This window comes from Triticum urartu, chromosome 7A, assembly GCF_056163025.1.
Source record: "Triticum urartu cultivar PI428250 chromosome 7A, HENAU_Tu73, whole genome shotgun sequence".
In the NCBI taxonomy this organism is placed as follows: domain Eukaryota; kingdom Viridiplantae; phylum Streptophyta; class Magnoliopsida; order Poales; family Poaceae; genus Triticum; species Triticum urartu.
In genome coordinates this window covers 141,056,925-141,069,572 of record NC_141879.1, presented here as the reverse complement: position 1 = coordinate 141,069,572, position 12,648 = coordinate 141,056,925, and positions in this window count along the sequence as shown.

Genomic DNA, 12,648 nt, shown 5'->3' with positions numbered 1-12,648 from the left:
AAGTTCACCTTTGACATTAGCCATATAATCACCCAAGTGTTCAAGCATATTTGAATTGTATTTCAATTGTCTACCAAAATAAGCATCAAAGTCTTCTTGCTTAGCCATAAATTTATCAAACTCATCTAAGCACGGGCTAGCAAACATAGTAAATGGGATTTCAGCTTTATCATATCTATAGAGAGAATTTACCTTTACTACATGTGTCGGGTTATCAAGACCATGATTTTCTTCAATAGGTGATGGATCAAGATCATATGTTTCTTCAACATGCGGTAAATTAAGACCGTGTATTTCTTCAATAGGAGGTAAATTCTTAACATCTTCAGCTTTAATACCTTTTTCTTACATAGATTTCTTTGCCTCTTGCATATCTTCAGGACTGAGAAATAGAATACCCCTCTTCTTCGGAGTTGGTTTAGGAATAGGCTCAGGAATTGGCTCCGGAGGTTTCCAATTATTTTCATTTGTTAACATATTATTCAATAGAATCTCAGCTTCATCCGGTGTTCTTTCCCTGAAAGCAGAACCAGCACAACTATCCAGGTAATCTCTGGAAGCATCAGTTAGTCCATTATAAAAGATATCAAGTATTTCATTTTTCTTAAGAGGATGATCAGGCAAAGCATTAAGTAATTGGTGAAGCCTCACCCAAGCTTGTGGGAGACTCTCTTCTTTAATTTGCACAAAATTATATATATCCCTTGAAGCAGCTTATTTCTTATGAGCAGGGAAATACTTAGCAGAGAAGTAATAAATCATATCCTGGGGGCTACGCACACAACCAGGATCAAGAGAATTAAACCATATCTTAGCATCACCCTTTAATGAGAACGGAAATATTTTAAGGATATAAAAGTAACAATTTCTCTCATCAGTAGTGAATAGGGTTGCTATATCATTTAATTTAGTAAGATGTGCCACAACAGTTTCAGATTCATAGCCATGAAAAGGATCAGATTCAACCAAAGTAATTATATCAGGATCAACAGCGAATTCATAATCCTTATCGGTAACACAAATAGGTGAAGTAGCAAAAGCAGGGTCAGGTTTCATTCTAGCATTTAGAGACTGCTTGTTCCATTTAGCTAATAACCTCTTAAGTTCGTATCTATCTTTGCAAGCTAAAATAGCTAAAGAAGCTTCTTCATCAAAAACATAACCCTCAGGAATAACAAGTGATTCTTCATCATCACTTTCATCAGTATTATCATATTAAATATTTTCAATCTCTCTAGCCCTAGCAAGTTGTTCATCAAGAAATTCACCAAGTGGCACAGTAGTATCAAGCATAGAAGTAGTTTCATCATAAGTATCACGCATAGCAGAAGTAGCATCATCAATAACATGCGACATATCAGAACGAATAGCAGAAGCAGTTTTAGGCGTCGCAAGCTTACTCAAAACAGATGGTGAATCAAGTGTAGAGCTAGATCGCAATTCCTTACCTTCCCTCGTAGTTGAGGGATAAATCTTGGTTCTTGGATCTTTCAAGTTCTTCATAATTATAAGAAGATATAAATCCCAAGTGACTCAAAGAATAGAGCTATGCTCCCCAGCAACGGCGCCAGAAAATAGTCTTGATAACCCACAAGTATAGGGGATCGCAACAGTTTTTGAGGGTAAAGTATTCAACCCAAATTTATTGATTCGACACAAGGGGAGCCAAAGAATATTCTCAAGTATTAGCAGCTGAGTTTTCAATTCAACCACACCTAGAAACTTAGTATATGCAGCAAAGTATTTAGTAGCAAAGTAATATGATAGTAGTGGTAACGGTGGCAAAAGGTAACAGTAGTAAAAGTAATGTTTTTGGTATTTTGTAGTGATTATAGCAATAGCAAGGGGAAAGTAAATAAGCGAAGAACAATATATGGAAAGCTCGTAGACAATGGATCAGTGATGGAGAATTATGCCGGATGTGGTTCATCATGTAACAGTCATAACCTAGGGTGACACAGAACTAGCTCCAGTTCATCGATATAATGTAGGCATGTATTCCGAACATAGTCATACGTGCTTATGGAAAAGAACTTGCATGACATCTTTTGTCCTACCCTCCCGTGGCAGCGGGGTCCTTACGGAAACTAAGGGATATTAAGGCCTCCTTTTAATAGAGTACCAGAACAAAGCATTAACACATAGTGAATACATGAACTCCTCAAACTACGGTCATCACCGGTAAGTATCCCGATTATTGTCACTTCGGGGTTAACGGATCATAACACATAATAGGTGACTATAGACTTGCAAGATAGGATCAAGAACACTCATATATTGATGAAAATATAATAGGTTCAGATCTGAAATCATGGCACTCGGGCCCTGGTGATAAGCATTAAGCATAGCAACGTCATAGCAACATCAATCTTAGAACATAGTGGATACTAGGAATCAAACCCTAACAAAACTAACTTGATTACATGATAGATCCCATCCAACCCATCACCGTCCAGCAAGCCTACGATGGAATTACTCATGCACGGCAGTGAGCATCATGAAATTGGTGATGGAGGATGGTTGATGATGACGATGGCGACAGATTCCCCTCTCCGGAGCCCCGAACGGACTCCAGATCAGCCCTCCCGAGAGGTTTTAGGGCTTGGCGGCGGCTCTGTATCGTAAAATGCGATGAATTATTCTCTCTGAATTTTTTCTCCCCGATGCACAATATATGGAGTTGGAGTCGGAGAGGCACCAGGGGCCCACGAGGTAGGGGGCGCGCCCCCCACCCTCGTGCACAGGTGGTGGGCCCCTGGACTTCATCTTTTGCAGGTATTTTTTATATTTTCCAAAAAGTTGCTCCGTGAAGTTTCAGGTCATTCCGAGAACGTTTGTTTCTGCACATAAATAAGACCATGGTAATTCTGCTGAAAACAGCGTCAGTCCGGGTTAGTTCCATTCAAATCATGCAAGTTAGAGACCAAAACAAGGGCAAAAGTGTTTGGAAAAGTAGATATGACGAAAACGTATCAAGGACCCCCTTATCCAGGACTCCCTCAGCCGCGCCTAGTAATACTAAATGGAATTGTACCTATGTGCAGTTAAGCTAAACGATGCATCATTTTTATCGACGGGACTCCTTTGGCTGATGAGCTTTTGGTTATTCTTCTGTATTGTGCAACCTCAGGTGAAGTACTGCACTCCAACATTTAGTTTCAGATGTTGATAGCTTAAGTGTTTGACCGTCTCAGCTGAATAGCTTTGCATCTGTTTGCAACCTAAGTGACATACATAAATATCCTACCATCTCATGTCTTTTTTTTTGTAACACAGTGGGTCTTTACATGGATCTCGCCATTTCGGTTTGTCATGAAATCAAGGATGCTCTTGGAATCTATTGCTTCAGGTCTGGAAATCTCACATGTTTTTTTGACACAATGAAATCTCCTGTGTCATCTATCATTCTAAAAAGTACCACATCTGACACCACCTTTTACTGTTTCACAGGATAGCCAAAAAAGAGGCTTGAGTTTGCCTGAATCCCTATGTAGCAAGCGAAGCATTCTCCCTTCCAGACATTATCTGTCTGCATTCACAAGTCTAATGTTACAACAGCGCATAGCCATGGATGCTCAACGAATCCTGTCTTCGGAACTCCATGGCCACCGGTTATTCATCATGTTAAAATGCAGATAGATATATCTTGTGTGGACTGTAATGCAGATTTGTGTTAAGTAGCGTAAGTACATGTGGTGCGGTCGGTGTAATGTACATCATGGCTAGGGAAGCGGTAGCTTTCTTAACTTAAACTAGATGGTGGGATAACTGTTGTTTGTAAGATTGTGTTCCAAGAGAATTATTTTGTGGGGTGCAAAGCCTAGTGTCACCAAAGTTTTTCCTTTTTCTTTTCAGAGGAGTTGATTACCGTATAGCAAATGTAATTTTGGGTGGTGCGAGCCGTCTTGTGAAACTAATTTACATGGCTTGTAGGTTTCCTTTTAGAACAAGTTTAGTAATGCCATATGTGTGCTAAAAAGTCCCTTCGTTTTAGAATACAAGGTGTATAGATATCGTACATCAGTGACTATTATCCATGCTAACATTGCGCGTTCCACATATAAATGTTGGAGTTTAGTAATACCATATGTGTGCTAAATATATACACCCTCTGCCCCTAATGTTGGACGTTTTTTGACAATACACTCATAATCTAGGACTTTTTTTGACACTAGTGTAGTATCAAAAAACGGACGGAGGGACTAGGTAACTATGCTTTTATTAAAAAGGAGGTGACACACAATTTCAATTACTGGGTTCTTTTGGATATTAAAAAAGGCCAAAGAAAAATATTAAAAAAGGCCAAGACTATTTTTCCTAACTTTTAAATAAGCATATGGGCTAGCATGACAAGTTAAGGCCTAAGGAGGTCATTAATTTAACAAAAGGTAACATAAACACAATTCACTGACATCACAAATGGAATGGGGAAACCAATACGCTGATATCGCAAAGGAATGGGGAAACCAAAATTCATTTTTTTCCTGAATGTAAAGGTATGCGAATGCAGTGCCATTGTTTGTCAAAATAACACCATCTGAACATACTGCATATGCAAATTGTAAAGAACTCTAGTTTTGCTAAACTTCTGGTGCCTGAAATTTTTGTTGGCATCAGTCACTTTTTCCTTCTTCCTGAGCAAGAGAGATGGAAGTCTAGACCTTGTCAGAGAAGAAGCAACCTCGCTGGAGAAGTGGCCCCCACTGTCTATTTTAGGGATGTGGGGGTACAGGTTCACCAGAAAGCAGCAACACCACTATATATCTTACAGGAGCGGGGGTGCGGGGGGTCGCTGGAGTTGTTCACTGGTGTGGGGCTTAGAGGGACGTCCGGGACGTTAGCCAACAACGGCGGTAGCGCCCACCGGCCGCGGGTGGTGGATGTCCTCGGTTGGGCGGGGCAAGATAGGGGCGTGTAGGAGGAAAAAGAGAGGAGGGAGGAAGAATATGAACAATACTAGATCTATTTTGGGCGGTTGGATGAAGATCGGACGGTCTATGTAAAAATGACCGATGAACCATTTTTCAGGTACCTGGCAAATAGAGGCTCCCAAAAAACTCTATGCTCCCTAGGTAGTGAGCACTCTAGGCTCTAGTTCCTTCTCATTTGCACATCATTTTGCGGGGCGCGTCACCCTCATCACCCCTCCCTCGTCGGAGCCGGGCAACCAATGTTGTAGTAAACAGTCAGGAAGTCATCATGCTAAGGCACCTTACGACCAATGCACCAGAAAAACAACTATCGTTGATGAAGAGAACCGTAGATCAAAAGGATCCAACCTGCAGACACATAGACGTAGACAAACGAAGACCAAATCCAGGCGGATCTACCAAAGACAATTGCCGACCGGATCCCATGAGATCCATCGGAGACACACCTCCACACGCCCTCCAACGACGCTTGAAGAATCACCGGGAGAAAGGCTAAGCAGGGAGAACCTTGTTCCATCTTTAAGAACTCGCCACCGCCTCGTCCTCTTGTGCATGGCACAAATCCTAACAAAACTCAAAAAGACACCTAAAAATGGAACCCTCCCATCGGCAAGGGCCAGGATCCACCACACCTCCATGGTCCAAGAACCATAGGAGACGAGATGGACCAGCGGTAATGCTGGCGAGAGGGAAGGAAAACCTATATGAGAGTTTCACGAGGTGGGATGACGGTGTTTCGGCATCGATCTACACTGCTCCAGCAGCTGCCAACGCTTCTAGACATTCCTTGTCAGCTTGTCATTGTTGACTAAGGTGCACCACATAAGAATCTAAGCATCCTAGAGCATCTTCGTTGGATGTTATAGATACAAAAATAATAGATTTTTACATCACCAAGGGATAAAACGATGCTCCAATAGATAATGTAGATGAAAAAAATTACTCGAGTATTTTATGTAAAATAGGGCACCAAGTGATACAAATTTTTCATCACTTGTGAGAAAATCCAAAAGCAGTCGTGTTGTAACACCCCGGTGTAATGATGCTACAGTAACCACTGGGGTTAAGTTAATCATTTTGCTGAACAAGTGTTTGAACATCATTTTCTCCTCTCTCTCTTTCAAATTCCAGTTGAATTCATTTTCAAATTATGAGTGAAATTCAAAATGCTCAAACATGAAAACTAAAATGTTCATCATGTGCCAAATTTTCCACAACTAACATTGGTGATGAACCAACATTTTTGCAAAGGGTTTAAGTGGCCTAAACTACTTAAAACAGTAACCTAAGCAATAAATTAAATGCCCTTTTTTAATTTATAAAATTGGCAACTATTCCAAAAGCCTCCCAACCTTTTTGTGGCAGTGCACTTTAATTCTTTGAAATTGTTTTGACTAGTGGCATAATTTTGCAAAGTCATTTTTGACAAAAAGGAAAATGCAACAGCTGCTGAAAATAAAAAAAGAAAAAGAGAAAAGGGAGAGAGAGAGAGAGAGAGAGAGAAGTGCCCCTGCCCCCCTGGGGTCAAGCCCACCTGGGCCGGCCCAAACTTCCCCTCACCCAGGCCGGCCCACCTACCTCTCCCCGGTACTGTTCCCCCCTCCCCCTGTTCAGGCCGAGGGCGCACTCGCGCGTCGCCGTCGGACCACCTCGCCGGCTCCGGCTAGGGGATAAGGCCCCCCGCCTTCCCGCCTCCTCGCTCCCCTCTCCCACTCGCCTGGCCTCCTCCCAGAGCCATCCCCCTCGCTCTCCCTCTCACTTGCTCACTCCTCCCCTCTGCGCGAGCTCCTCCGAGCAGGCTCGTCGCCGTCCGCCGCTCGCAGACGCGGCCATCATCGACCCACGTCCCCGGAGCGAGTCTTGGGGATCCGTGGGCCTCTTCTTCGTCAACCCCGCACAGCCATCGGGGCTGGGGCACGTTGCACGCGTCTCACCAAGTTGTCTCCCTCTCCACCGAGCGCATCAGTTGCCCCCCGCCGTCGCAGCCGCGGCCATCGGCGTCGTCCTGTCCTTCCAAGGTGCCCGAGGACTCCGCCGGTCTCTGCCTCATCACGTGGCGCTGTTTGCTGGAGCTAACAAGCCCCGCAACACCGGATCCCCGTCTTCTTCCTCCCCGGGTCGCCGGCCGCCACCGTCATTGATTCGGTCTTCCCCTGCGCTCACGACCTGTCGAGGGCCTTTCTTGCGCCGCGCGGTGAGCCCCTCATCCTCTCCCCTCGCTCCCCTGGCCTCTTGCGCTCCCGTAGCCACCGCGTCCGCCATGGCCGAGCTCGGCTCCGCCATGCAGCTAGTCGCTGTCGCTGTAGTCGTTACCAAGGTCAGGCAAGCACGGCAACGTGCTCAGGGCGTCTCACTGGTGCCGGCCGAGCCTCTAGCTCGTCTCCCTGCACCCTCTAGCTCCGTTTCCATCGCTACCCGATCTCCGGCGTCCGCTCCGCCGCTTGCCGCCGTCGTCTCTGCCGTTTCCGGCCAAACCATCACCACAGAACGACGCGGCATTGAGAGGCCGTTTGAATGAACCCAACCGCACGCCAAATGGTGCCATGTGTGCAAAGTCCGAGGTGCTCCAGTGCTTGGCCGCCGCGTTGAGCTTGCCGGAGCCGTCTTCGGCACCGCCACTGCCGTGGCACACCTGGGGCCCGCCCCTGGGTCACTACCAGTGGGACCCAGGGACCCTAGTTGACTGGGTTGACCAGTCAACCCTGTTGACTAGGCAACCCCCAGACACTGACCAGTGGGGCCAACCCCCCCCCCCTAATTAACAGGAATTAATTAAATTAGTTTAGTTAACCTAAATAGTGACTGACAAGTGGACCCAGGTTCTAATCTAGTTAATTTAGTTTAATTTAAAGCACTGTTAGCCCTCTGTGTATGACATGTGGGTCCCACTGGACCCACTGGTCAGGTCTGACCTGGTCAGCCGCTCTGTTGACTGCTGAGGTCATCAAGACGTCATGCTGACGTCATTTTCCATTTCTGTTAATATAAATAATTCCAGAAAATACTTTAATCTTTAGAAATTCATAGAAATTAAACCGTAACTCCGATGAAAATGTTTTCTATATGGAAGTTGCTTAGAAAAATCCCACGAATCCGAATGCGTGGTCCATTCACCTGTCACATGCCCCTAGCATGCTGAACATGGAACCGTCCCCCCTCTTCCATCTCTCCGGAATCCGCCTAACACCGGGAATTCATCCTCGGATGTTTATCCCCTCCGTCTACAACGTGTAGTACTACGTTAGGGCAACCCTAGCTTTGCCTATTGTCATGTAATGCTTGGTGATGCATCTGTTTACTCTGTATTTACTGTTTCTTCCCCCTCTTCTCTCCGGTAGACCCCGAGACCGATGCCGCCCCTGTGATCGACTACGTCGACGACGACACTTCTTCCTTTTCAGCAAAGCTTCCAGGCAAGCAACTCCCCCTTGAGCATTCTGATATCACCCATTTCTTCCCCCCTCATGCTTGCATTAGAACTGCTACTGCTTTCTCTTTGATCCTACTCTGATGCATAGCCTGTTGTTGTTACCTGCTTTCATACCTAACCTACTTATCCTAAACTACTTAGTATAGGTTGGTTAGAGATCCATCAGTGACCCCACCTTGGCCCAGTTGCCTCGCTTTATGTTTCGATGACTCGATCAATGTGATCCACGTCTAGGCCCGGACACCACACATCACCCCCCTAGTTGTACGACTCTGCAGAGTTACCATCAAGTGCCGAGGGTGGAACCTCTTACATCACTACTGATGAGACCTCTATAGTGTAGCTATACGGTCGAGGTCATCGAGGGTGATTTCCTCCTTAACCACTTCCGTTACGGCTCTGTCATGCAACCCCTCAAGTGTGAACCCCGAGGGTGGATCCTCTTATGTTCACCTTGATGATAACATCGAGTGGAATTCATCGGGGGTGATACCTCGGGTTTTCCCCCTGGTGTTAGACAAACAGTTACTATGGTTAATATGACTTTACACTGAACCATGTTACTAAAGACGGGTCGGCCCTGAGGGGTACCCGCACGAGCTTAATAGCGAGTGATGTGGAGTCGGGTTGACCTGGAAGGTGCCCGCGAGATACTTACGAGGCGTGGCCGGGCATTCCTAGCCCTTGCCACAAGTACTCGAGACGGGGCGACGGGGTCACATCTTTCATGAGTCTCTGCTTGTTACCGCGTGTTACTGATCCACTACGATTTGGATATTTGATCCAAGGGGCCTCTGACCTGATAGCACTAATCATCATATGGGCATAGTATGGGCGTTCTGCGTCGTATACATTAGCCGAAGCTTAATAGACATCAGCGACTGAGCGGCGTGCGCCGGGTTGGACTGCGTAACCTCCTGCCTTGTTGAAGGAGGTAGCTAGGTCTGCTCATCGGCCGCCCACGCAACGTGCAGGAGTTCCCGGGGCGATGACCCATGACCCCTGGGGGCATAGGTTTAGTCCGGCGTGTTGCCCACTCTATTAAGTCTAGGTCAGGTTGCGGCGTATTGTTTGGCCGAGGCCGGGCATGACCCAGGAAAGTGTGTCCAGCCGGAGTTAATCGAGCGTGGTGGGTAAGTTGGTGCACCCCTGCAGGGAAGAAAACATCTATTGATAGCCTGTCCTACGGTAACGGACACTTGGAGTTGTATCCCGATCGATACAACTAGAACTGGATACTTGTGATGAGAAATGAATTATGTATGAGAAATGGATAGTATGGCTCTGGGATTGCTTTCTCGCAGGGAGTCGAGAAAGGATCTCTGGCCGAGGTTGATAACACTACTACTGCTTTACATTATGTTGATATGTACTCTTCTATATGCTGCAAGATGCTTGAAGATGCTAGTCTTCAATAGGCTAGGCTTTCCCCTTCTCTTCTGGCATTCTGCAGTTTAGTCCACAGATACAACCCATTTCCTTTGATTCAAATGCATACTTTAGTTTAGATCTAATGTAAGTCTTGCGAGTACTTTGGATGAGTACTCACAGCTGCTTTGCTACCTCTTTTCCCCCATACCCGATTGTTGCGACCAGATGACGGATCCCAGGAGCCAGACGACACCACTCATGACTACTACTACCCCGAGGGTCCCTACTACTACATGACGACCGCTGACAACTTGGAGTAGTTAGCAGGCTCCCAGGCAGGAGGCCTTGCCTGTTCGATCATTGTTGCTTTTGTGCTAGCTTTCTTAAGGCAAACTTGTTTAACTCATGTCTGTACTCAGATAATGTTTCTTCCGTTGACTCCTTTTGTTTTCAAGCTTATGTATTCGAGCCCTCGAGGCCCCTGGCTTGTAATATAAAGCTTGTATTATTTTAATTTGTGTCTAGAGTTGTGTTGTGATATCTTCCCGTGAGTCCTTGATCTTGATCGTACACATTTGCGTGTATGATTAGTGTACGGTCAAATCGGGGACGTCACAAGTTGGTATCAGAGTCGACTGCCTATAGGTACCCCCCTTTCCTACTCCTTTGCCGAAGTTGAGTCTAGTCACTGAAAAACTTTTACTAACATTGGCTGTGTGTCTTACGGGCCCACGTCGCCATATGGGTGGTATTAGGATCTTTTATTCCTCGTCTATACTCTGGGACTCTGATCTCTCTTCTATTCGGGTTAAAATGGTTTTACTAACTCTAACATTAGGAGCCCGTGACCACATTCACCCCAAAGCTGGATAAGCCATAGTTTTCCTTAGAATAGTATTCTGGATAGTACACACACTCTCGTGATGACAACGAAGTGGTATCCATCGTACCTCTTTCATTATGCATGTTTCATCATGAATGATCCTTGTTTTTACAAATGCTCAATGTTGAATTACCCCATGTTACATGTTAGCGGGATGGTTAGACCTGCTGGTCGTGGCCGTGGTGCCAACGATCCACCACCGCCCGAATTCTTTGCTGGAATGATGCAACAATTTGAGCTGAACCGCCAGTTCATGGAACGAATGATGGCTCAGTTTCCTCGTCCGAACATGAATCAACAGCCAACCCCAGTATCTTTGCAGGACTTCATGCGTCTCAACCCAACTATTTACCGCAGCTCAACTCAACCCCTTGATGCTGATGACTGGCTCTGCGACATCACATATGAAATGGAGTCTGCTAGTGTGGCCCCTGCTAGTTATGTCACCTTTGCATCTTTCTTTCTAAAGGGTCCCGCTGCTGAATGGTGGGACAGCCACAGGCGTACCCTGCCTACTGGAACGGTCATCACTTGGCCAGATTTCCAAGCTGTTTTCCGTGCCCACTTCATTCCTCAAGGAATCATGGACAGGAAGAAGCGAGATTTCCGCAACCTCACCCAAGGCAACAATACTATAGATTCTTATTAGCGGGAATTTCTGGACTTGTCTAGTTATGCTGAAGAAGACATTGCAACTGATTCTCGTAGGCAAGAAAAGTTCCGTGATGGACTTCACCCTCATATTAAGCTAGCACTGCTCTCTCATGACTTTGCCGACTTCGCCACCTTGGTGAACAAGGCTATTCAGGTTGAGACTGGTCTTCAGGAACACCAGGGATCCCTTAGGCGCAGCCATGACGCTGGCCCATCTTCGGGCCCGTCAGCGCAGAAGCGTCAGATATGGATTCCCCACAGCATGTATCGTCCAGCTGCACCTGCACCAAGACAGTCTTATGCTACACCTCGTCTTCCCCCTCCACCGTAGTGGCAGCCCCTTCGGGTTGTACCACTCCAAGCTTCTGCTCCCAATCCCAATGATGGTCTGTGCTTCAAGTGTGGCCTTCCGGGCCATCGTTCCAGGAACTACCCTCAGGATCAGAATCAGCTGGCTCTGCCTTCTAATTCTCGTGGTATCAATCAACCCCGCAACCATAATGCCAGTCCATATGGTTGTGGTCAGGCTAATCATGTTGATCTAAATGAAGCTCAAGACCAGCCTGCCACTGTGATGGGTACTCTTGTCGTTAATTCAGTACCAGCATCTGTTTTATTTGATTCAGGAGCATCGCATTCATTCATGTCAGAAAATTTTGCATATGCACACGAGATTTGATGCGAGCCCATGAACACTCGATTGTGGTACGCACCCCTGCGGGTCAGTGTCGAACTACCATGATTGGTCGCGACGTCCCCGTTGAAATTGAAGGGTTGGAATTTCATGTTTCTCCCATTATTCTAGAGTCTTCCAACATTGACCTCATTCTGGGAATGGAATGGTTGAAAGCACATACTGCCTCTATCGTTTGTGCCACCAAAGTCGTTCATCTCCTACATCCTTCCGATGAGATAGTAAGCTACCATGCTCAGATTGTTCAAAACGCCGAGGCACGACTTTATGCTTTGAATGCGTTGAACGCAGCACCTCTTGAGGGAATTGAAAAGATTCCAGTTGTTCGCTACTTCCTAGATGTCTTTCTAGAAGAACTTCCAGGAATACCCCTTGCCCGGGCTGTCGAGTTCGTCATCGATTTGAAACCAGGCACCGTTCCTATCGCCAAATGACCCTACAAGAAGCCACCTCATGAACTCCTTGAACTTAAGGAGGAAATCGACAAATCTCTTCGCAATGGTTTCATTCGTCCAAGTTCCTCTGCTTGGGGAGCACCTTCCCTCTTTGTGAAGAAGAAGGATAGAACGAATCATTTGGTCCAAGACTACCGCCCTATCAACCAAGCTACAATTCAGAACAAATATCCCCTTCCTCGGATCAATGATCTGTATGATCAACTTTCTAGTTAATCAATATTCTCTAA